The sequence below is a fragment of the Crocodylus porosus genome, unplaced genomic scaffold (assembly GCF_001723895.1).
Source record: "Crocodylus porosus isolate Cpor-Errol unplaced genomic scaffold, CroPor_comp1, whole genome shotgun sequence".
NCBI lineage: Eukaryota > Metazoa > Chordata > Crocodylia > Crocodylidae > Crocodylus > Crocodylus porosus.
Window position 1 is genome coordinate 6,253,561 of NW_017728913.1, and position 24,959 is coordinate 6,278,519.

The 24,959-nt window shown below is 42.2% G+C and overlaps 1 protein-coding gene across 1 annotated transcript in view; it reads left to right on the forward strand.

Moving 5' to 3' along the window:
• Window positions 1-1,813: 1,813 nt before the first annotated feature.
• The window catches only part of SMAD1 (SMAD family member 1), a 65,835-nt gene continuing 42,689 nt past the window's right edge, over window positions 1,814-24,959 (forward strand). The window contains exon 1 of the mRNA XM_019534434.1: window positions 1,814-1,911. The gene's annotated coding sequence lies outside the window, so the exon portion shown is untranslated. The remainder of the gene's footprint in view (window positions 1,912-24,959) is intronic.

The following is a 24,959-nucleotide window of genomic DNA, read 5'->3' on the forward strand; positions in this document are numbered from 1 at the left end:
GCGCTGAGCCGGCGGCTCCCGCTGCGTGTGCGCTCCCGGCTCCGTGACGCCGCCGCGCGCAGCTAGACCCGGGCGCGGAGGAGGCAGCAGCAGCAGCGCGGGGCGCCTCGGCTCCGGCTCCGGCTCCGGTAAGCGCGGGGCGTGCGCTGCTGGGCGGGCGGGGGAGCGCGGGTGCACTTCGCCTGACCGCTTCGCGTCCTGCTCCTTCCCGGCCATGCCGGGATGCCTCTGTGAGAGCCCGCCGCCGCTCCGGGTTTCCGCCGAGCTGCCTTTGTTGGGAGGAGGCCGGGAGCTGCCTCTCCTCCTTTGGACGCCTCGCCTCTTGCCCTGGCCCCATTGTGGGGAAGTTGCAGGAGTTGTGGGCAGCGCCACTGCCCTCCTTTTGTTTTGATTTAGGGGGAAAACCTTTTTCTCTGCTTCTTTCCCCTCAGCTTGGCCCGCCAAGGCGGGGGGGGGGGGTTGTTTCTTGCTTTTTTTCTTTCCTCCTTCTCTTTCCTCCCCCCTCCACAAGGAATCTGTGCTTTGAGGTCAAGGGGAGTTCACTCACAAAATGCTTCTCCTTCAGCAGGGCTGGATGCAGAGGGGTTTTCTCTCCTCCCTGAGATCTTTTTTTTTCTTCTCTGCCTTTGATTTGCTGGTGCTTCAGAAGATGATGAGACTTGCCAGCCCTTCATCTTCTCTCCCTGCCTCACCCTCAGGCTTTTATTCAAGTTTGTGGGCATGCAAGCGGTCAGCCTTGCACTCTTGCCAGCATAAATCCTGTTGGATTTTGCCATGTGCGAGATGGGGGGGTGGGAGGCAATGGGAGGCTAGGGTTCAGTCAGGACTGCTCTATTCCTCCCTTTGATACTAGTTTTATCATCTGGAGGCAATGTGTGGATTGGCTTTTGTAGCTTGCTTAATACTATACATGAGTATTTTTTGCTTAGCTGTAGGCAGAGACTTTATTTATCTGGGGGGAGGCAGGGGAGAATAGATGCTGTGCCTGAGAACGGGTGCGACTTGGGGGAACTCTTGAGTGTCATGGCTCTTAATTTTCAGTTTCCCCACCCCCCTTTTTCTTTCCCCTGCTCCCCCAGCTTTATCAACTAGAACAATAACAAATAGAAAAGAGCACTGCTCAACTTTACTCCTAGCCATGTGGTTAGTTTACTGGAGGATAATTCAGGGGATGTGGCATCTTTAGAAAACTGCATTTTTAAAGAGGCTGTGCTTCAAGCAGGTCGTGGCTTAAAATCTGGCAGCTCTGTCTTCCTTGATTTGCTCCTTCCCTGGGTGTAAAACCTAGCTGGGTTGTGGGACTTCTGAATATCATACAGCGTAGGGCTCAGAACAAGCTCACCAAGCTGCAGAGGCTCCTTTTTTTTTTTTTCCTTCTGTACCTGTGCCTCTGATTGTGGTAGTTTTTCATGTGGCCAAGTGCCTGCACCTCACTGTGTCAATGAATGAGAATCGTGTGAAGGAACTTGCTGTGTTACAATTGATTTTAGTCTAGTCTGTAGTGCATTAAATTTATGGGAGGTTTGCTTCCAGTTAAAACTGACAGCATAAAAACCCATCTGAGCTGGAGATCTGTGTAGGGCAGTCGGTATAAGATTCTCCATGCACATTGGCATAATAAATATTGTGTACTTGTTTTTTATTTTTTTTTCTTGACTCCTACAGTAATTGATTTCAGGCTTTCTTTATGCTAAATTAAACTTAACCTGTTTATTGGATATTCTTGTGATGAATTGCAGGATTAGAGCCTGAACACCATCTTGCACTGTAACTAGGGGTTTGAGAGGGACTTCTCAGGACTTGGGTGATCTGGGAGCCTTCTACTGCCTCCAGAGAGGATCAGTTTGAGGAAGCTCAGGTTTCCCTAAACAGATTTGTCCTTGCTTTAGTTTTCACCCTTTCCTCCACTAGGTATGTAATCAAATACATTTTTCCCCCTCTCTCTTCTCCCTCTTTTCTTGCCATTTTTATGTACCCTTGAAGATCTGATGATCTCATGTATTTAAGAAAACTGACTGGATAAACTGAAGGTTGAGGTTCCCTAGTTTCTGTGTTAATATTTGACAGTTAATATTAATACAGAAAGCTGATAAATTACTAGTATTTGCATTCAAATTACGTAATCAAGGCATAGTGAATAACATAATGAGGTGATATCAAGGTTACTAAAACTGATGTTGCTTCTGTTATTAACTACTAGTTTTTTATTATTTTTGTACTAAAATCTGAGTCAATAGGTGCATGTTAAAAACAAATGTAGAACTCAAAATTTAAAAAAAGCTAAAAACAGTCATATTTAACATGGAGTAGGCGGGTCTGTGAAGTCCAAGTTGTGTGCATATATAAAAGCTCTCACTTGTGTAGCCTTACAAGGCTAATGGAGGCATCATCTAGGCTTTATAAATAATGTAAGTTGTGTATAATGCGGAGTCCCCTGAGACTGCAGAGAGAGCATCATTACCAGCCTTTTCAACCTGCTGGAGATCTTAAATTGATTTACAGCACTGTACTGGTGCAAAATGATACATCAGGATGACATGGGGTCAACCTGTAAAAGTCTATGATGTGAGCCTATTAGTTCAGTCATCATAATTAAACCATATTATGAGGGCAGCAAAGCAAGCGTCTGTGGCATAGTCCATTATGCTTCAAATATGGGTGGTGCAGTAGTTAAAGAAAGCAACGTATGTACAGTTTGCAAGCTGTGAAGAGGATTTGAAACTGGGACTTACAGCCTGAAGAAGAGAAATGTGTGAATATGCGCAGCTTGATTGTTGACCTCTTTCTGCAGTGGTTATTAGCTGAAATAATAGAATTGTATAAACAGTATGTCTTTTGTGGGGGAATTTTAACTAAATTGATCATTTTTTTTTTTTTTTTTTCCAGGTCAGAAAATGAATAATACAAGTCTTTTCAGACTGGCTACATAGTCTAACAACAAAGTGAAGAAAGCAGGCAAACATATCATTAATCTTTTTTTCTCCTGCATACTAGTGATCTTTCTTCTAATAAGAGCACTAACCAGAGGTGTTCAGCTGCTTTGTAGAACTGAGCTGGACAATCTGTGGTATCTTGGTCATATTTTGAATAGGGGTGCACTGATAGAGAATTTTTGGGCCAATACCAATGGCTGATTTTTAATCTGTGCTTGGGGACATGGCTGCAGGTACCCCCTTTGCACAGCCTGGCCTAGCCGCCCCCCCCGTCAGGAAGAGCCCAGCACCACCCCAGTCCCACCTCTCAGTGGCAGCTTGCCTTCGTCCTGTGTGCAGATCCAGGGGCATGCCCCCCCAGTGCCCTCAGGGGGTGTACAGCAGCAGAAGCCACTGCCACCTCCCCCCCCCCCATGTTCTCTGGACAAGCTGCTCGTGGCTCTGTCCCCCACTGCAGCGCTTGCCCCAGCCCCACTCCCTCCCTCATTCTGGGGGCCACAATCTTTCCTTCCCTCTGCATACCCCTTCCCTTGCAACATATTTACCAGCTGGACCTGGCTGCTTTCCACACTGCTGAGCTAGGTTCCTGGCGTCCTGCATACTGTGTTGCTGCTGCGTGTGCTCGAGGCATTTTATTGGCCACATTGGCCCAAAAAAGCTGATTGCTGATGCAGTTTATTTTCCTTATTGGTGCTGATCTGGTATGGGACCAATGTATCAGTGCACCTCTAATTTTGAACTATATGACCAGACCTATTTTGGAACAGACAGTAATTTTGAATACTACTTGGCATAGGTCACTGTACTTTTCTTAGTCGAGGCAACTGTGGTTTAAGATGCATATTTCTGCTCTAAATAGTTTAGAAACTAGCATGCCACAGATAATGGGATAAGTTAACTGTATGCTAAACATCTGAAATCTTCTTGCTATTTGTTCAGATAGTAAAATCATCTTGAGGCATGGTAAATCCAGCTGCCACTTGTCTTGTACCCTTCCCAAATTGCCAGTGTGTTTGTGTGTGTGTGTGCACGCACGCACGCACGCACTTTTTTTTTTTTTTTTTAAAGGCAGCAAACTTTAAAAGTGTTGCTGTCTGGTTTGACTGGTGTGAAATTTCCATGTATCGTTTATGGTCTCTAATTGGGAGGTAAAAATCTCTTGTCTAGCTAAAGCTCTCACTCTGATAAGGAGGTTTGCTATGAATTTTCATGAGTTTAAGTGGTTAGGTAGAGCACTAAGAAATGCTCCTGTTTAGAATCACCAATTATACAAGTTCAGTTGGATCAGAACAAGATGCCCTTTTAGGTGAGTTGTTTTCTTGGCTAGATGATGTAAAGGATTTAACTCATTTTTAGGTGAAGCTCCTTGTCCAATTTTTACAGCAAAATCCACAAGGAAGTCTTGTGCTGTGGTTAAAAAACATAACAACCCCCCCACACACACAGATTAGCAAAGTAACTTTATGGAAAGGAGAGCTTTAGAACCTATGAAAATTGACTTTAGGTCACATGTTGTCTTGTGGTTAAAATGTGATTCTTCTGATGCTTCATTTTTGGTTGTTTTTTTGATGACAACTTGTTAAGTTCCATAGCAGAAGTCAGTTTATTTCGATGACACAAACCTATCTAAATTCTTCCATCTGTAGGGCTGTTCTGAATGTGAATACAAATAGCCTTTCCTCCATCTCTTACTCCATGTGTAAAGACACCTGATTTAAAGGTTTAATCAAGAAAGTGTCTTTTATTGGGAAATTAATATTTTAAGGATTGTCAAATACAAACATGACTGCTCTAATTGAATTGCTGTAGTTATAGAAATACACCTTCCCCCCTCCCCCCCCCTTCTTTCTTCAACAGGTTGGGTGCAGATTGAGGAATATAAAGCTGATTTATTCAGGAATAGTTTTCTCGTCATTGGAAGGTTAGCTTTGATATTTATATTGATAGAGCTGTCGCTGTACAAGGGTTTGTATCAGGATAACCATGTCCATAAATGAATAAGAATCCTATCTGATGAAGAAGTTTATCTCTAACTAAATACTCTTGGGTAAGAAATATTGGAGTCAAGGAGGGACAAAGGTGGATTATGTTTGTTTGTTTTGTTTTTTCTTTTAATTGCTAGTTGCTGGTCACAAAGATCTGCAATCTTAGCTGAGAATAAGTGTTCTTTTGCATAAGGGAAGCTGCCTTTCTTGAAGGAAAAAGCACAAAACTTCATAAAATAAACAAGCTGATTCCAAGGAACACAACAGTGTTCTAGTAAAGAGTCCAGATCTACAAAATCTGAATGACTACAATATCTTGCACATATCTTTTGGCTGTTCATACGCTCTGGAGCTGAAGTGGATCAAAGGAATATGATGTAGTGTAGTTTTTTTAGTTTATTTGAGAATAATGCTCTGTATTTAGAACGTTGAATTAAACATCTGCCAATTAAATATTTCTTTTGTTCTTAGGATTTTTTAGTATTAGCTTCTTCAACATTGAAGAATCACATCTGTATTTGGTTTTCTGTTGAAATTGCACTGTAGTACCAAGGTCACATGTACTATCCCAGTGCTTCCCTGTTGTAACATTTTGTGTGCCACAGTGGGTATGTTAAGTTGTTGCTTGGTGGTCAAGATGCTACTTGGTGGTAAGTGTGTGTATAGTATATTGCTTGCAGTTCTTTTGTAGATTTTGGGGAGTTGAGTATAAAAATGAGATTTGATTTCCTTTTCAACTATTAGACTTTCTTTTAAAGAAGCACTTTATTCCTCTCATCTACATGGGTAATTTAATCCATGTAACTATCCTGGATATTACATTTGTCATAGCTGTGCCTGAATAATTTCTTCATATGAGTACACTATACTGAAATTAAAGAGACTTTGAATCTGCTGTCATGCCCCTCATCATGAGGGAGCTCTACTGGAATACCTGTGTCCTTCAGTTTCTCCCATGTATGTGAGGCCTAATCAAGGAGGGGAACAAATTATTTTTAAGCATGTCTTTTATGTTCAGACACTGTTCAAAGTAGTATTATCCAAAAGCAAGTATTACTTTTGACTTGGCCCATAAGCAGATCATTAATGTGGTTTCACTGGTGATTTCTAAAAACATTATTTCATATTTCTCTGCTTAGTAAAAAGGATTTTTTTCCAACATGGCAACAGATGAGACTGTCTAAATATGTAAGTATAGACAGTCACAATTAAAGCACTTAATGCTCTTCAGAAATATTTAACTCGCAAACTTTTGTCATTTAAATCAACCACATCAAAGTGATATATGGAATATCAACACAATATTGTATAACTTGGGAATTGGGTATCCATTTTAAAATACTTACTGTGTAAATATGATTGTAGGAAGAGCCTTAATTGTGGGTGGGTGGGTTGTTTGTTGTTTGTTTTGGTGGGCTTTTGGGGTTTGTCTGGGTTTTGTTGTTGTTTTTTCTTCATAACTCAGTGGTGTAAAAATCACTTGTACTTAATAGCTTCAAACTGAAAGACACTAACAAGGGTTTGCACCCTTAGCTATAGGGAAAGTGCAAGCATAGCATTCAAACTTTCTCCTTTCTCTTATCTATTCAAAAAACCAAAACAAAATTTGAATTTCAGCATTTACAGCCAGATATTTAGGCTTAATCTAAGCCCAGAAAATGACTTGATGTCACTAGTATCTGTGTAGAAACTACTTAAACTAATGCAAAAGGTCCTGTGTAAATACATGGCACTTCTTAAACCAGGTTTATATTAATCTAACTTGCACCTATACAATTTACAGGATGTGCACTGATTTTAAATAAATTGTGTTTATTTTTTTTTTTAAATAACTTGAATTACATCAGTGCCACACATGCCTGATGATCCCATGAAGAAAATCGTTGGGCCTATTGCAGCCGTCTAAATTACAGGAGAAATATTGTAGATGGACTGGGGAGGGAGAGCTTGACCAGGTCCATAGCTGTAGTGAATAAATATAGTGTATAATTCAAGATGTCATGTTGTGTGTGTAGAAATAAGATGAACATGATAGCTCAGGCTTGTTAAAAGAAATTATTTGTATAAAAAGTATTTGAGGTATTAATGATTGCAGTGACTAGCATTCTAAATAGGTAGCATATGGGAAAAATGTAAAAATGACTGTTTAAACTTAGCCACCTCTGGTTACAGGCTGAGTTTCTCACACTTGTGCATGCACACCCAAATGCTGAAAATAGTCTCTGCAATGTTTATTGTTTAAAATTAAATAGAGGGAATTGTATGGATCAAATTGGATCGCAGGTAACACAGAATGAAATTACTGAAATGGAGTAGTTTTGATATCAGTTAATCAAACTAAAATAATAAAGGATATATTTTGCTATTTTTATAACAAAGTTTATGTAATTGTGTTTAAAGGTGAAGTCCTGAAGAATTCCATTGTAACAAGCTAATTAGGACTCATAGAGATGGTATCTCTTTCATAAATAGCTAGCTTCTATGTAAAAGGGTTTGGAGGAGGGAACATACTGTTGGGTCATAGTCATGTGTTAATGGGCTGCATATTTATTTTTATTCTACCTATACATTTCACTGATGCTTGTGATGATGAGTTTCATTGCAGTTTGAGGCAGAATAATTAAAATGAGCTTCCTGCCTTTCATTCCCTGTATTACCAAAGGGACTTATCCTGGTGATTTGATTAATAAATAAACTATGATTTGCAACTTACTTCATTCCCTAAATAAAGGGGGAAAGGACCTCATTAATCTCTAAAGATCATCTAACCAAAAAATATCAAATCTCTTATTCTTTTAGTTTACGTATGTGGTAGTTTTCTGTAAGCTTGTTTGCATGCCTGCGTTGTCACTGGTTTCCCAATGTAGGTGAATAAAGTTTGAGGAACAGTTAGCTGCTCTTTTTTTGTCAGTGAGTCTCCTGTGCTCCTTGCTATTGACCATCCCCATCATACCAAAGAATCGCAGAACAAAGTGCCTTGGTATGTTTCTTTAGAAACAAAAGTGGTTGGCAAAAGCTTTTCATGACCATTCTTGTCATTTGTTCTTTTAACTTTGCCAAGCTGCCTCTATGAGAGAGAAAGCTGGTTGTTTGGTAGACCATTAACACCTAAGGAACATGAATTCTGGTTTCGCCATTCTCTTTCAGTTTGAATGGAGAATTTTTACTTACTGTGTTCTGAAGCCTTGTGTGGAAGGAAGGTTAGATTCTTAGGTAAAGAACTTTTTCTTTAGGTCGTGGTTATTATGATGCCGCCTCTATTGTTCTTAACTTTCTCTGGGCAAAATAACAACATTATGTCTGTACTGGCACATGGGCATAAACAAAACTAACAGAAAACACCTTACCAGAACAAGACCTGACACTGCACGGCTTTCTCCCTGGGGCAGAATAAGGGAACAAACAACATGTGATGGGTGTGCCTTGCTTAAGGTGCTCAGATAAGATTATGGAAAGTGCCTTTAAAATAAGATGCCGTATAGAACTAGAGTAGAATAGAATTACATTGTCCTTCGTTGGTTCACAAATCAGTGGGAAAAGCTCAGGAACAAGAGCGTTTCCTCCCAGAGCCACTGTAAAGCAAGGAGGCGCATAACACATGGTGAATGATTTAATGGGATGAAGCTGTAGAAAGCTGCTCAAGCAGTAAAGAGATGGGATGAGGTCAGAAGCCAGTTCGGACTCTCTCTATGTTAAAATTAGTCTTACGTATTTTGAAGCTTTTAAAGAAGTTGTGGATGGGCTGGGTGTGGGGTCTTTTGTTTTTGTTTCCTTTTGCTATGTTTTCTCTTTCCACTTTTTGGAAAGAGGAGTAATGTGAAGGGCTAAATTATTTTTAATTCAGGTTACCATATTTCCAGTTTCAAAGAACAGGACACCTGTTGGGGGGGGGGGGCAGTGATATGCCTGTGTCCTGTCCCCAGACCAAGTCCCCATGCCGCTTTTGTGCCTGCTGATACTTCTCACTCCCAACCTGCAGCCCCCTACCCTGCCCCCACCTGCTGGTGCCCCTCACTCCTGACCTGCAGCCCTCTACCCCACCCCCACTCCCTTTCCCTGTTGGAGGGCAGGCACTTCCACCAGTGCCCCCTTGCACACTCACACATGCACCACCCCCCAGCGGTCTCCATGCCCTGGCTCTCCACCCCTGCTTCCCATAAACTAGCTGCCAGCATGCATGCAGATACACATGATGCCTCTGCCCCCAATCACCCTCCCTCATTTCTCCCATCCCAAGCAGCTCCTTGCTGGGGCAACCCAGGAAGTGCTGGAGAAAACTTCAGTGCTGAGCAGAGCAGAATCCCGGCCATTTGTTGATATTTTTAAAAAACTGCCCAGATGAAGAGAACGTGTCTGGGAAAACCTGGACACATGCTCGCCCTATTTAAATGGTATTTTATGACCTGATCGAACCAGGAAACACATGATGATTTTCCTCATTTTCATGGTTACTCAAAATCCTGTTCATGTGAGAATTTCAGCCAAATATTCCAGAACTCTTAAATGATTAGCAGTGCTAAATCCCTGATTGTGTGTGAAGATGCTGTTCCTTTAAGGCAGCAGTTCCCAAACTGACAGATTGTGCACCACCAATTTAAAATGATACAACCTTAAGTACCACCAGCAAATTTTTGCCATGTAAAGTAATTATAATAAATCTGTTAACGCGTACCACTGGTGGTATGCATACCACAGATTGGGAACCGCTGCTTTAAGGTCGTCAGAATCTGTTGTGAAATGCACCTGAAGTTTTTGTATCTGATAACACACAGTCTCTTATTGTCTGTTTTCTTGGGCTTGTCCATACTGGGAGTTATTCCAGTATGCTTATTCCTGATTCATTCCTTAGATAGGTGATCTTATTTTGGAATACATGTCCATATAGAAATCAATCAAGAACAGCATTTCAGCTTTTAGAACTTCACACTTCTTGACTAAGTTGCATTCTTACTGTAAACAAGCCCTTGTACTAAGTGGAAGAAATGTCCATAATTTCTGTATGCAGAGTAGTTTTCTCATTAGATTCAGTACCAACTTAATAAGGTTTTGGGTGGAAATATTTTTTGGGTAAGGGAAGTAACAGCAAGCTAAATCTATTGCAAGTAACTTAAGTCATTCAGATTTATGTGAGCTGAAGATCTGGCCAGAAAGGTAAATGTAGATTTTGAAATTGCTGGGCTGATGTGTTTTTAACTTAATTACATTTAAATAAACTTGAGCTAAAAATGTTACACCTATAAACAGGCTTAGAATCAGTTTTGGCTAATCGGTTTTGGTTAGTAAAAGCCCTGTCTAAATGGAGGAAATTTTCTAACTCTTACTGTAAAAAAATAAAAAGAAGTGCTTGACCACTACTGGCTTTCTTATGAACACCTCTTACAAAGATTTAAAAAAAAAATACTGTCATTGTATGCACTTACACCATTGCAACAGAGTCTAGAGGACTTAACTCTTCAGTAAAAGTACTTGAGGTCTCCAGCTCACTTGCAGCAGTGCTTCTGGTTTTCTGAAGCCAACCCAACAGCTGCAAAAGAACTCGTTTGTCAAAGCAACCTTGCAAAAACATATTGTAGACCGGGGTAGGCAATTATTGGCCAGGCCACTTACTGAGTTTTGGCAAGGCATCAAGGTCCTCATGATGGGCAGCCAGGGGCAGATAAATATTAATTTTCTAAATTTTTTAGGGGCCCTGCGGACAGTATAGAATGGCCTGGCAGGCCACATTTTGCCCATCCGTGTTGTAGCTCTATTAGACTAGATTTTGCACGGAACCCCCCCCATTCCTCCAATGTGATTTTGCTACTGAACTAAGTAGTTTATACAAGGCTCAGGTTGCCATGATCTAGCTTGCTTTTTGTCATCTTGATTTCTAACATCCTGTATATACACCAGCAATTACACCCCAAAGAATTGTTCGATAAGTTTATTTTCTGCTCTAATTCCACCTTAGTGGACACAGTTAGTTGTTCCCATGCTACGTGCAAAACACAGTTCTTCGTGTTGTATATAGAAACTTTCACATGTAGATCAGTGGCTTCCAAACTAGGGGACCCAAAAATTGCTCATATCCTGGGTAAGCTTGTACTAGAAGGAGTGTCATGCTTCGTGAGGAGGTGAATAGAAGCTGGGTCAAGAGCTGCAGGGTGGATTTACAGGCTAAGAAGATGGGGCACTGCCGATGTGGATGCTTGCACCACTGTGGTTTTGTCTACTTGGAATCGAACTGGATTGTGCTTTTGCCCACTTGGGATAATTTCACAGATGCTATAAATCATCCCTTACAGGTTTCATGGTTTTTTGTTTGTTTGTTTGTTTGTTTGTTTGTTTGTTTTTTACAAGTGTGGGGATGCTTATACAAGAGATGTGGAGGCTAGTTGGAGTCTGCTGTAATGCACTGTAACTGCAGCATATTGGAGCAGCTTCCAAGCTTATGTACAGGCACCCACAGTTGTTAGTGTGGTAAAGTGACTTAATATTTTGCACTTATGACTTCTTTTCATTCAAGGACCTCATATAACCTTATCAGTTTTTCTAAAGTACTTTATTTAGCCATATCCAAGATGGCTTTGAATTTAAGATAACACCCCAATAATTAGATTCTGTATATCGAAAATTATAACCATTATAATTTTCGATATCTACAGTTAATCAGTGGAAGGTCGTCTTTGCCTTGCGTACCACAGTAGCATGGGGAGGATGAATGAGGGGAGGGGCCAGCATCTTTCCCCCTGTCCCTTGTGTATGTCTTCTGCTTGTGGCCATTTACTTTCTGCTGTTGTATTTTTGCTCTGGCTCTGGGGCAGTCAGTAACAGTGGTAGCCACAGGCCAGCCAGGGAGATGCAGCAACAGCTCTTGACTGTGCTGGATCACGGTTGGAGGAACCAGAGGAACAAAGTACGATGGGTGGAAACAGCTCTCTCATGCACTCCGCCAGCTGGGAGCCATCCTTTACCACCAGACGAGCCATCCCAGCCTGGGTCAGGTAATGGGGCTTCAGTTGAGTTTTCCTGTGTTGTCTGGGGGAGGGAGAGGGAGAAAACTTGTCTTGGATTCAAGTAAATATGTTATTTTCACCCTTTTTACAGAAGGGGAAACCAAGGAGTCTGTAACGGACTATAACGGTTACACCGTGTGAATTTGCACAAGTTAGGAATAGATGTGGGATTCACGCCCTGCAGTTCTCTGGTCTGATCACTAGAGATCAGTCTTCATTAGATTTATCTTACTGAGGCTTTAGACCTATGCAGGTTCATAAAAAGGAAATTGCTGTATTGGTGATGTAATTAGTAGAGCTATTTAGAATGGAGACCTATGACTATAGTGAACTGTTGAAGAACTGTACTGTTTCAAAAGGTGTGAATTTTGACCCTGCTGAATACCTCAGGAAACCTGGCTGCATATAGGTTGCCATCTCAGCTATTACAGCTTCCTGTTTTGCATTTTTGCCCATTCCTGGCTCTGCGGTCTGGCATACTAAATAATAGGCTCTTTATTATTCCTGTTAGTGTTGGTGTATTAAGTGCTTCCACTTGCATGTAGGAGCCAGAGGAAAAGTCTTTGTCTGTGTTGCCTTCAATTTTTAAGTTAACTTAATTATAGTCTGCGTAACTTATAGCATTAGATTTCATTTAGGAAAGACTTTTGAAATGCTGGGTTTTTTTGTTTGTTTTTTTTTTTTTAAGCCTTGTAGCAATGCTCTTGGGACAGATAGGTGTGAGATTTGCTTTTAAAAAAACAGTTTGACCTCTAGTAAACTAGAGTAGGAAACAATGGTAGCTTAGGAGGGTTCAAGTGTTTGCTAAACTGTTTGGCTATTCAGAAAGAGCTTAAGGCAGAGCTTGGCTCAGGGGAAGAGAACAACAATCAGCAAAGAAACAAGGAGCAGGAGGTAAGAATATACAGATGGGCTGAAATGTAATACAGCCCAATGCACTTGAGGCTCTAAGTAAGAATTATCACTAAATCTTGGTCTTGAATTCATTTAAATTTCTGACCAAGGCCACTCTGAGTATCTGGTCATACAGAAATTTCAACTGAGAATACTGAAACTCCTTAAAACTGGGGTTCTCAATCTCTGGGCTGCGGGTTGGCTGTTGGTTTGCAGCACAGTCGGCTGAAGGGCTGGAAGTGGCTGTGGACTGGCAAACTGTAGCCCCCCAAAGCTGGGCGAAGAAGCTGCAGCTCCTTTTGCAAGGCCCATGGCAGTGCAGGGTTTGACCCACCCCCCTGCCTGGGGGGTGGGGGTATCCTTTCCCTGTCTTCTGGCTGTAAATTGTGGCTGTGGTCATCTGTGACTGCTAGGCCATGGCATAAAAACTTTTGAAACCCCTGCCTTAAAACATTTACCCGTGTCAGGGTTATATTATGGACGTCTCATGGTGTTCATGTATTGGCCAGGAGTGTGGTGAGGTGTGATTTGTGATGGATGTAATGGTGTTGGCAAAATCCCTAGTGTTGACGCATTTTTGCCAGCAAAACTGTGCTATAACTATTGTACCTTATTTCACTGTGGCATGGGAAGGAGTGCTGGAGCGAGTTATACTGGCAAAAGTACAGCTCTCCCAGTATAACTGCAGCTATGGTAGGAGCTCTGCTCATGTAAGAAGCTGGTGTAGCTATACAGGCATACCACTGTCTACAAATGGCCCTGGTCTTAGAATATATTTTGCAGTATCCTAGAAAATGAGGGTTGGAAGGGACCTCAGGAGGTCATCTAGTCCAACTCCCTACTCAAAGTAGGACCATGCCCAACTGTATCATCCCAGCCAAGGCTTTGCCCAGCCAGGTCCTGAAAACCTCTAAGGATGGAGATTCCACAACATCTTTGGCTACAGGCATACCTTCAAAAAGCCTGAGCCTGAGTTGATTCAATCTTTGCAGGTTAGTTTAACCTGCTTAAGCCGAATCGGTGTGTAAGCATAAAGACATCCCTTCTGAACTGAGGAAATGCAGGCACATGCCTGCAGCGGCTCAGACTAGAAGGTTGGGGGCAGCCATCCCTTCCCTTCCACAGCACTCAGCTGGGGGTGGGGGGGAGGGCATGGCCAGGCCCCAGCAGAAGGCTCTGGTTAGGGAGGGGTGTAAACCCCCATCATGCCTGCATCATCTCAAGGCTTTCCCCGCTTGCTGCTCAAGGGGCAGAGTGTTGCTAGACCCCAGCCCCAGGCTAGCACTCTTGAGGCACAGGGGTGTGTGTGCAGTGCATGCATCTGTTGATGATATGGAGCTTTTCAATCTCCCTCTCCCTGCTTCTTCATACTGTCTGTGAGCCTGACAGGTGAGTGAAGCAGCAGAGTTGATAACACAGCTTTATCAGCCCAACAAAACAAAAGCCTCTCCCATTAGTTCAAACTCTTAAACAGCTTTTTCCAAGGAAAGAACTGAGGAACATTACCAGCTGACCTGTTGATTAGCTCTGAAAAGCACTAGGAGAATACTGTCCTGTCTGCCTTTGTCCTGTCCCAGTGAAATTGGGCGCATGCACATGCATGTGCACCTCTCAACATTAGCTAGCATACCACATACCTAGGGTCTGTGGGGCTGGGGTCTGTGTTGTAGGAGATGAGAAAGGGGGGGATCCCTGCTTGAGCAGAGAGCAGCAAGGGGTGAGCACAGGGGGAATCCAGTCAGACCCTGCTGTGCCTGCAGTCTCCGCCAGAGCTCTGGTTAGGGAGCAGAGGGGTGGGGCCAAACCTGTTCTCTGGAGCAGATGGCACAGCCCAGGACTGCAAAGCATCTGGGATGCCGGGGGAGTCTGGTTTAACTTAAACCAGGAAGGGATGTAATGTCTGTCCCTAGCCTTTGGGTAACCTGTTTCCGGTGCTTTACCTACCCTCCCTATGAGAGAGTTTTTTCCTAATATCTAACCTAAACTTCCAAGTTTTACATTTTGAGAACACTGCTCCTTGTTCTGTCATCTGCTACCACTGCGAACAGTCTAGCTCCATCCTCTTTGTAAGCACCCTTCAGATAGTTGAAGTCTGCTGTAGATGCAGCTTCATCTGTGTTTAAATAAAGGGTAATAATCACTTTCCTTAGTCTGCTGGCAGTGTTGCTGTTAATGCAGCCCAGGATGCTGTTAACTTTCTTCACAACAAGGGCACACTTGGCTTACATTCAGTTGCTTGTTCACTGTAACCCCCTGGTCCTTCTCTGCATAGATACTGCTTAACCAGTCAGCCCCCAGTCTGTACTAGTGCATGGAATTGTTTTGTCCTAAGTGCAGGACTCTTTGCCTTTGTCCTTATTGAACTTTTATCTGATGGCTTCTCAGTTTCTGGACAGAAAAATGTTCCTTTCCACCACTTAAAGGAAATGGAGAACTAAACTTAAGTAGCCGTCAGATCAGGAATTTCCAGTGGAACTTCTAAGAAACTATTTTTTAATCGAGGAAAGCTTCAATTTTAAAAATCCTCTTGAATCAAAGTCTTACTGAAAACTTCTAATGAAGGAAAGAAAATTGAGAAGTCTTTTTAAAGGATGAACTACAAAGCATAAGTATGCATCTTCTTTATTTTTATTTATTTTGCTGTTTATATGTCCTTTATAATTAGAAAAGAGTAAAGATGCTGTTAGACTTTTTTTTTGACAGTTCTTCAGTTTCCATGAAACTGTAGCCTGATTTCTTCCCCTCCAGAAACTGTAAACGCTTCCAGCCAGGAGCAATGTCTTCTGAGACATTGGCACAATAAAGCCCTGATCATAATTGGAGCTCTTTGAGTACAATGCCAGAGTAATGAAAAGGTTCACTTCACAGTTGTGGAGAGAGATATCTACATCTTTTGTTACAATTCTGAATGTGCTAGTTTCTAACTCAAGAAAAAGAAAGGAGATTGGGCACCTAAAAATAACCCCTTCTACCCAGCAAGGTTTGGTTTTCTCCTTACCTTTTCCTTTGCGTTATGTGGTCATCTTTATTCATCAAAGGTGCTACCACCCCTGACATATCTGGTATAGTTTCAGAAAACCTGCATTTTCCAGCAATTTAGGTTTTTTTTAATGTAGGCATTTACTGCGTGATTTGATTAAAATACTTATCTGTGTATAAATCCAAATAGTTGCCTTGCTTTCTTACAATAGCAATGGTCACTCTGTGTGACTTGGATATTCTGAAAGGTGGTTGTGTCAGTAATTAGGGAAAATATTTATTTGACTTCTGTTTGTCACTTTAGGGTAACTTCTGGCGCAATTGCTTCCTTCATTCGAATTGAAACCTTGGTCTAGATGCTCTTTAAAGTGTCACAACTTCTATAGCCATCTAAATGTTAGACGGGAAGCCATCTAAATGTTAGAAGGGAATCAAAGCTGTGTTTGCTTGCTTGTTGGATGTGTCAAGCCATTTAAGATGAATAACTTGAGAGTTTTAAAAGAAAGCACTTCTGCCAAAACACCCTTTTGAAAAATGCCTCTTCACCTTAGCTTCACTTTTGTTTGGAACTAATGCTATGAAGACTGAAATGCTGCAGTTTTGTCACTTGGTTGTTTGGTTTGTTTGTAATGTAATTTTTAGCTGGCTGGTTGCACACCTACTTATATGGCAGTTAACAAGGCAGGTTAAAGATCTTGGGAAGTCAAAATTTAGAGGAGGGATTTTTTTTTCTAATGAATCTCATGGCATTTTATTTTCCCCAGCCAACTTGAATAGCAAGTAAATAGCAACCGCATGTGATTTCAACCCCACTTTGAGCATATAATGTGATTGTCAGGCTGTTGCTAGGTACTTGTATGTTATTCGATGTAAACAGAAGGGCCTAAAGCTTTGTCACCTGTAACTATATTGGGGGATCTGGTTGCCTCTATTCAATAACTTTGTTGCAACCTTGTTAACATGTGTAGTGTGCACAAAACCTCCAGTTGGTGTAAATGACCTGGAGCCTCAGAAAGAGCTGCCACAGCTCGCTGTTCAGTTTCCTGTCTACCTGCCCTTGACTGTGCTGTCTCCTACACTTATGCCTGAATGTTCAACTGGATTATTCCATATTCATTGTCAGCTGCCACATTCTTCTGGTTTAAACTAGTTAAATACTGGACCCGCATACGTACTCTGTTCCTCCACCATTGTTTCCCTGATCAATATTCTGGTTACGTTTGTTGGGGGAACCACAAATTATCAGGAACAAGTGAGGTTTCTGATGTTCATTAGAAAATTAATTAGAAAGGGCCATTATATCATATTGCTAGTGTTCAGCAGCTCTAATGAAGAAGAATTGTAGCAGGAAAAGAGGATACTTTATCTGGGTGTTTTTAGGGGTCAGAGAGAAGGTCAAGCACAAGCTCATGATATTCCTAAATCCTGCATGAGCTTTTCCTTCATTAATGCCATTGTTGGCTGGAGATCCTGGTTGAACAAGCCACTTGTGTATGTTCACTATGGGGGATTGCAAACACCTACTTGCAGGTGGCTGTACATTTTGGGACATGGCATGTGTGGTTCTGGAGGAATGATTGCAGAACTTTCTGAGGGGTGGTGGGGACAGGCGGTGGAATGGCATGGATGTTTACGAGGGGACTGTGAGCTAAGTAACTATAGGAAGATTGCTGCAGAGGCAGCTGTGGAGTGTAGCTGGTAGCTCTGTCCCAAATGCACAGAGCCATGATGGGAGAACTATTTTAAACATCTTAGCAGGCAGCTCTGTCTGTGTTGGTAATGAAGTGATTCAGATGGATAGAATCGGTGATATTCCATGTTTACTTGGAATAGCACTTAGAACCCTGGCTGTCGCAGGAAGAAGCGCTTGTGCAACTCTAATGAAGACCATTTATTTCACGTGCTGGAAGAGGGAACAAAAGTCATGGAGCTTGTAAATGCTTCGAGTGTAGAATGAGCCTTAGTTAATACATCCAAGGTTAGCCTTGCAAGTCGGGGGGATTAGACAACGGCATTTTTGTGTAGATGGAACTTTATCTTCCTCTTGAAGTTTGTCTCGGTATTGTTCTCACTATAGATCTGTGTGCATGTGTGGTGTCACATGTACATACAAATACATGTACGTACACATTTTTAATAGTCATTCCATGTGACCTGTCGCCTCATGTTCCAGCATAAGGGCATTGGGGAGATGCTGGCAGTCAGACTCTTTACATAGAGCTTTTCAAAATGTCTTGTAATGGTTACTAGCCTACGTAAAAAAGCAGGGCATTTGTGTCTAACCTGCCTGACTGGCTGCTGAGGGAGAGATCGGGGCTGGAGGTAAACTCACTGCTGCCTTATTGCTGACTAGGTCTCCTGGCAAAGTATAGGAAAAAAAATTGGGAGGGGGGCTTCTTGGGCAATAGAGCTCATAAGAGCGGTGATCAGCTTCAAATCAGGAAAGGCATACCTGCCACAGGACTGGTTCTAGTTGCCACAGGCTTGCATTCTTCAACCAACACTGGAACAGGCTTGTCTCTGTGTGTATGATGTGAGCATGCAGGTATGTGATGGTGCTTGTCAGATTCCTTCTGCAGCCCATCCAGCTCTGCTGTGGATTACTCTACATGATTGCCATTCCAGCAAAGCATCAAATAGGCAAGAAAGGCCTCTGTTCTAGCAAAGGATGTTCAACCCCCAAACTCTCGGCCAGATCCAGCTCCCAGTGCCATGTTACCTGGCCTGCAGGGTTCCCCACTTGTCCAAAGATTTCGCAGTGAAGGAGCAGTTGGCACCCTTGCTGCCAAATTTACAGGCCCTTGGGGAACTTTGGGTCTCGTGAGCTCAATTGGGTGCCTGATCCCAGTATGCAGGGCCAGGCGAGGGCCTCCAGAGCCCAATCTCAGCCTGCAGGGCTTGATCCAGCCCTGTTCCTGTCCTCTGGCTTGTGGGGCCAAAAGCGTGAGCACCATTGTGTTAGAACTGTGTTAGGAGCCCAACCTTCTGGCTCTGCAAGCTGGATGAGTGGTATGGGCTTTGTTTGTGAACTGGATCCCACATGGGATCAAGCTGTGGGTGTGTGCCTGGATCTGGCTGTGCTGTGCTGTCCTGACCCTGGAAATTTGGGAGCTATTAAAGTGACAGTTCATGCTGTCACCACTCCCCTGTCTCCAAATTCCCAGATCTGTAGGGAGCCCCATGGCTAGATAATATGGCTCCGTGGGCCAGATTTGACCTATGTGCCAGAGGTTCAGTCCCTCTACAATGTTCTTGCAGGGTAGGCACCCATGCTCAGTGCATTTATGTGGTCGTCTTTCAGTTGCTTCCTTGACAGAGATGCATTAGGTAGTGGCTGAGGAATTTATTGGGATTATGGACCAGATCCCTTGAACTTTTACCTAGATGCTGTGGAGTTACATATGAATGTCTTGGAGCTCAAAACTGTTAGACTAGTCTGTGGGTTGAACCTTCCTGCCCTTTGGAATTGGACTGGAAATCTTCCGAGGCACAAGTCTTTCACTACTCAACCCTGGGAAGAACCTTTTCACCCATCTTTGTGTTGTGTGGCCATTGGAATCTGTGACCTAGATGGCCCTTGACCTCCTGGGAGCCAGCAACAACAGCAGACTTTGAGTATACAGTCTCTGACCAACCCCATGCTGTCCCTGCACAGATCTTTAGTGGACATGATACTCTACATTTTGGATTATCTTCTGTTTGGCTGGTATACAACCAAGGCCAGCACCAAATGTGAGAACTTTTTGCCCTGGAGGTGGGGTGAGTACTGGATCATTACCAGATGCCCTTCTGCAGTGCCAGTGGGTTGTCTTGTGCCTTTCCACTCATTTGCAGTATAGAACCTTCATCTGAGTGAAGAAGTAAAAATTCTGACTCTTGCTCCTCTGTTTTGGCTGACACATCTCTAACAAGTGTTAATTCAGCCTCTGATTAAGCTCTTGGGCTATCTGGACTTGTTCTCACAAGAGATGCCAGCCAAATGCAGAATAATTGTACCTGCATACTTATTTAAAAGAAAGAGTTTCTTTATATGGGTGAATCTCAACACTGATTCACTGCTACACTTGAACTAGACCAGGCTTTTATTTTGGCTGTCTTAAGTTCACCTTGTGGCAACTTTAGCATGCCCCCACCCCTAAGTTGTACATGAACCCTACTGCATTACAGTCTTTGTAGGAGGGAGCCCAAAAACCCTAAGAGCTTCCTAGTTCCCTGCCTTTTGAGATGTGTGGAACATGCTTTCAGGACCCAAGGTTGTGGGCGACGTGTTTGTGGTAGCGTTCTCCTCCAAAACGGGATCCTGGGAAGTAGGATCTATAGGGTATCTCAATCAGTCAACAGCCATATCATCATTTGGTGCAGTGACTTCTGCATTTGTATGGAATATCTGATGCTGATGTTGTAAGAACAGGTCTAGGTAGCCCAAGAATTGTCAGAGACTGAATTGTTGCTTGTTAGAGATATCAACCAAAACAGACCTACTACATGCCCTTCTGGGGCCCCTTGGTTTTGAAGCAGCCATGATTGCCATTCCATGGTAGGCAGGAGCAAAAAGTGACAGGAGTGGCATCTGTTTCAGTCGGATGCTGCCTTGGTCCCTGAGAGAGAGAGGTTGAAAATGCCATGCCCGTGTTTCCATAATGAAATGTTGTAGGATTTCATCTGTAAGAACTTTAACAGTAGGCTTTTTATCATGATTTAGGATTGGAAAATGATTGTGGAAGAGGAAAGGAGGATTCCTGGCCAGCCATATGTAGAATCAATTAGGATGCGCTAATAATGGAAAATCTCAGAGATAAGAAAAGGGGGAAAATGCCTAGTGACCACTATGTCTGGCTTGATTCCTGTTTCTAAAGAATGAACAAAACCTACCAGTGACCAGAAGATTAGATAAATATATTGCAACTGTTTCCTTTTATTGTAAAGCATCTATATGTCACTAAAACATGGTGGGAGTACATCTCTCCCTTCCTTTTAAGTTACCCTGCTGCAACATGTTGTATGATCTGTTGATTGCTATCTTATATACTGGTGCCTGTGTTCCTTGGAACAAAATTTGCCAAGTCCTTGATGTCGGGGACAGAGAAAATGGTAGGGCTGAAGTTCTGTAGATGCACTGATTCTAGGATCTGACAACCCTCTTTTGCTGCATTGTGGAATTTTTATGCCTCCATAAAGACCCATGCCCTCAGTTTGATACTTTTTTTTTTTAAAGCACATTTGCAGTTCCTGGACCTCCCCTGTATTCTCATTTCTGGCAGTGGTTATGCACTCCCTCTTTTTACCAGACTAGTTGAAGTCTCTGAATAGCAACAGGCACATACCACAGGTTTCAGTCCAGGAGTGGTTACCCCCCAACTTCCTGCAGCAACAACATGACTGTTGTTGTCAATGTCAGGCTGCCTTTAGATTAGCGACTGTATTGTACTCCTGCTGTGTTATGGAAGAATTCTGTGGGGCAGTAATAAGAGTTTTAATAATAGTTGCATTGGTATAGGTTTACCAGCCAAATCCTTTATATGGACAACATAATACTGCTATGAAGGTATAGATCTAAGCCATTTTAATAACATTTTTATAATGCTTTGTGCTCTACTATTGAAAAATATTATCTCTGTTTTTATGAATAGGAAAAACTGAGGCACAGAGAAGGAAGGTAACTTGTGTAAAAATCACTGAATGGGCCAGTGATAGAATTGGAAATAGAGCACTAGACAGTGACTTGGAACACCTGGACTCTTTCCCAGGCTTTGGTTCCCCATTTAAAATATGACTTTTACTGGTGTAGCTATCTCTGCCCCATTTTTTCCCCCCTAAAAAAAAAAAAAAAGGCTGAACTCCTTATGGATGTAACGATGTTGCTAAAACATTTAAGTGTGTGCCACACCTATATATAAGACTTCTGGACAGCCCTGTAATGAGCCTTAACTCTCATATTGAAAGGAATGAGACACTATTTTACTTTCTTGTTCATCCTTGGCCCTGCTACCAACAAAACCATCTATCTGATGAGCTAAGTAATAATCAATTCAATCATCACAAATTAAGCTAAACAGATTGAACCGATAAGCAAGTGAACAAACATTCACTTCTGATTCTGGAAGTGCAGTCATATGCTCTAATCTAGAGCATGCCTCCCTGCTTAACTGGAGCAGACAGCTTGGGTCATGGCTAGTCTACCTACCCTGTGAGGGGGAGTTTGCAGGGGAGGTGCAAAGCATCCTGGGGTGCCGGGAGACTGAATTAAGTTAAATCAGTTCACTGAACTTCTGTCCCAGATCCCTTCCAGATTCAAGTTAAGTCAGTTACGTCTGATCTACATCCACCCAAGTTTTATCTTAAGCCAGTTTGAAAGTGATATGTGGGCACTAAATCCCTGCTGTGTTACAGATTTGAACTGGTTTCCAATCACTTATACCAGTTTACATATAATTTCTGTCCCTAGCCATGGTGTCTTAATGTTCTTGCTAATTTGAGAATAAACTGGGGTCACCAAGTCCTGATATTAAGTTTAACTGTTGGCATAGGGCTGTAATATGTTTTTAACTGAAATAATTATAAAGGTAAAAGGTATAATGTGAGTGCATTTATACTTGAAAACATTTGACTTGATCCCTTATGTTTTTTCTTCTTCCTGTATAGGACATGACAACTTTGTCAGTGTATATTAGGGACGTGCTAAGTGGGCCCTACTCAATACAGATTCGGCCAGAATTGGAGATGGTGATTCTATTTGTTGATTCGGATCACTGTCTGATTTCAATTTGGCCAAATCCAAATCTGAAGATTTGATGCTGATTCACAGAATCAGCAATTTGGGCATAGACGCAATGCTTTTTCTACATACCTCGAGGTACCAGCACAACTTGTGAATGCTGCCATGCTGGGGCTAATGGAGGGCCCTTCCCCCACACTCCTGTGGGATGCTCCATGTGCTCGGCAGTGAATCCGGAAGTGGACTGGAAGTATTTCCAGTCTAATTCCAGGTCCTCCTGGGAGCATGCTGTGCCCCTCCCCCCCCCAGCTTGGCGATCACTGCGGGGGACCCCGGATGCCCTGTCAGACCCAAGAAGCACTAGTTGCTGAGCCAGAGGGGCACAGTGGGGGGTGGTTTCTGGCAGACCCAGAATGGCTTCTGGTTCATTTCCAGGTCTGCTGCAGAGCATGCTGCTGAGCCCCCTGCGCTTCTGGGACACTCCATGTGCCCCAGCATCACAGCATTCACAAGCCGCCTGCTACCTAGAGGTATATAGAAAAAACATTTAAAGCTGTGTCTTATGTCTGAATTTATTTGGCATGTTCCAGTTCGGTATGGAGAGATTAAAGGGTCCTCCAATTAGATTTGGATTTGGTGCAATGAATCGAATCGGGGACTGAAGCTTCGCACAGCCCTAGCGTATGTGCATTTGCACTGTCGAGCCAGAATAGATAAAGCAGTTCAACTTTCCAGTGTAGACAAGTTCCAACTTGTTACTTGTATGTCGCCAAATGACTGTTGGTTCTACCAGTCTATATCTGATTATCTAAAAGTTGTTATTGCTTCAGCTTCCTCACCCAGGCCCTAAGTTCACCATGGATGCATATAAATTTCTATATTCTTGTAAGTCTTAATTTTAAAAGTTTTGTATGCATGAGTTAAGGAGTAATTCCAAACATTCCTATCTTAGTCTTTCTTTCTCTTGTTATGAATGTGGTATGCTCAGGTGTGTTGACAAATATTAAAAGGAGGACAGAGCCAAAGATTTGCTGCAATTTGATAGTGCAGCTGTTACTCACTACTTCCCTCTCCTCCAGTGGTGAGCTGGTTTTAATGTAAGAAATAAGGCCAGTCCTGGTTTTCAGAAAAACCATTGCTGGCATGCAGTAGTTAAACAAGGTTTCATTGGAGGGTGGAAATCTGGCAGGTGTTGATGTTTGTTTCAGTAGTTGTATAAACTTGGCTTTTGAAGCTTTGTTGTCTTCTTCAAACACTTTCTTTGTCCAACATGCAACAGTTGTGAGTCAGATGGACTCTTACAGCAGTTGAAGGGATTTCTAGACACTTCAAAGAATCTTACTACATTTAATTTAACTTTTTCTTTGTCTCAGCTTTTCATCTTAAGGTAATGATGGGACTATACTGTGCTTACATTTTAAAAACTAGTTCTATATGTCAGAAAACATTTAGAAAAATATGTGAATGTTCTAAATATTTGGCTTTTTTTAAAGTAGATTGATGCCTTGTACTGGTAAAATATTACTAGCAAACAAAGTAGTTTGGTAGAGCAGGCTTTTGAAAACCTAATTATTTAAGATTCTTAAAATGTTTTTGGCTTAATTTTGAGGAGCATTTTTCTATGTTGTGAATGTGGTGGTTTTTTCTTGTTGTGTTTTGGTTTTAAGCCCTTTACTGTCTGCATGTAAATACACAATATGCATACTTATGCACTTCTGTAAAGTACTAGCCATCCTGCTTTTAGGCTAAAGGGTGCTGGATTACAGAGCTGCTAAGTAATTTAATTTCTGATGTATAAAGTTGGGACCACAAGCTTTAGATAGAAATGTTTTGGCATCTCTGATTTTATTGTCACCTGGGATAGGTGGCACTGAGGCACGTCTCACTAATGATTCATTCTATTAGTGTGAAGAGTGACTTGTACTGATGCTGCTTGACTTGGCTTGCATTTGATATAGCTACTTTATTGAACATCATCCCACTGTGGACTAGTCCTAAAGTGAACTAATGGATCTGGGTTATTCTCTTAATACCTGGTTCTATCCTTTCTGCACTGCTCTCTTGCCTCCTATAGTTGCAAGCAATACACTTTTGTATTTTACAAAATTGATTTTAAATATTCGATAGTCTGGCCTTTGGAACTCCTTTTATGTTTCAGCTACTATAAAATATCCCTGAAAGTGACAGACAAGTCAACAGTTTCCTTCAGCTCACCTGTGAAGGAAGCCCTTCCATACTCTGCTGTGCTGGATTGGAGGGAAGTGATTTTTTTTTCCTCCCAACTGATAAAAAAAATTAAATTAAATTAAATAAAATTCTGTGCCCTTCCCAGAAGAGAAATTTAACAATTGGGAGAGTGGCGTGGGACCATGTGTTGGTTTGAAAAAGGATATAGTTTGTAAAGATGTTTCCTTTGATGCCTGTGATGAATATGGATGTGTTTCCGTTGCAGAGAGTC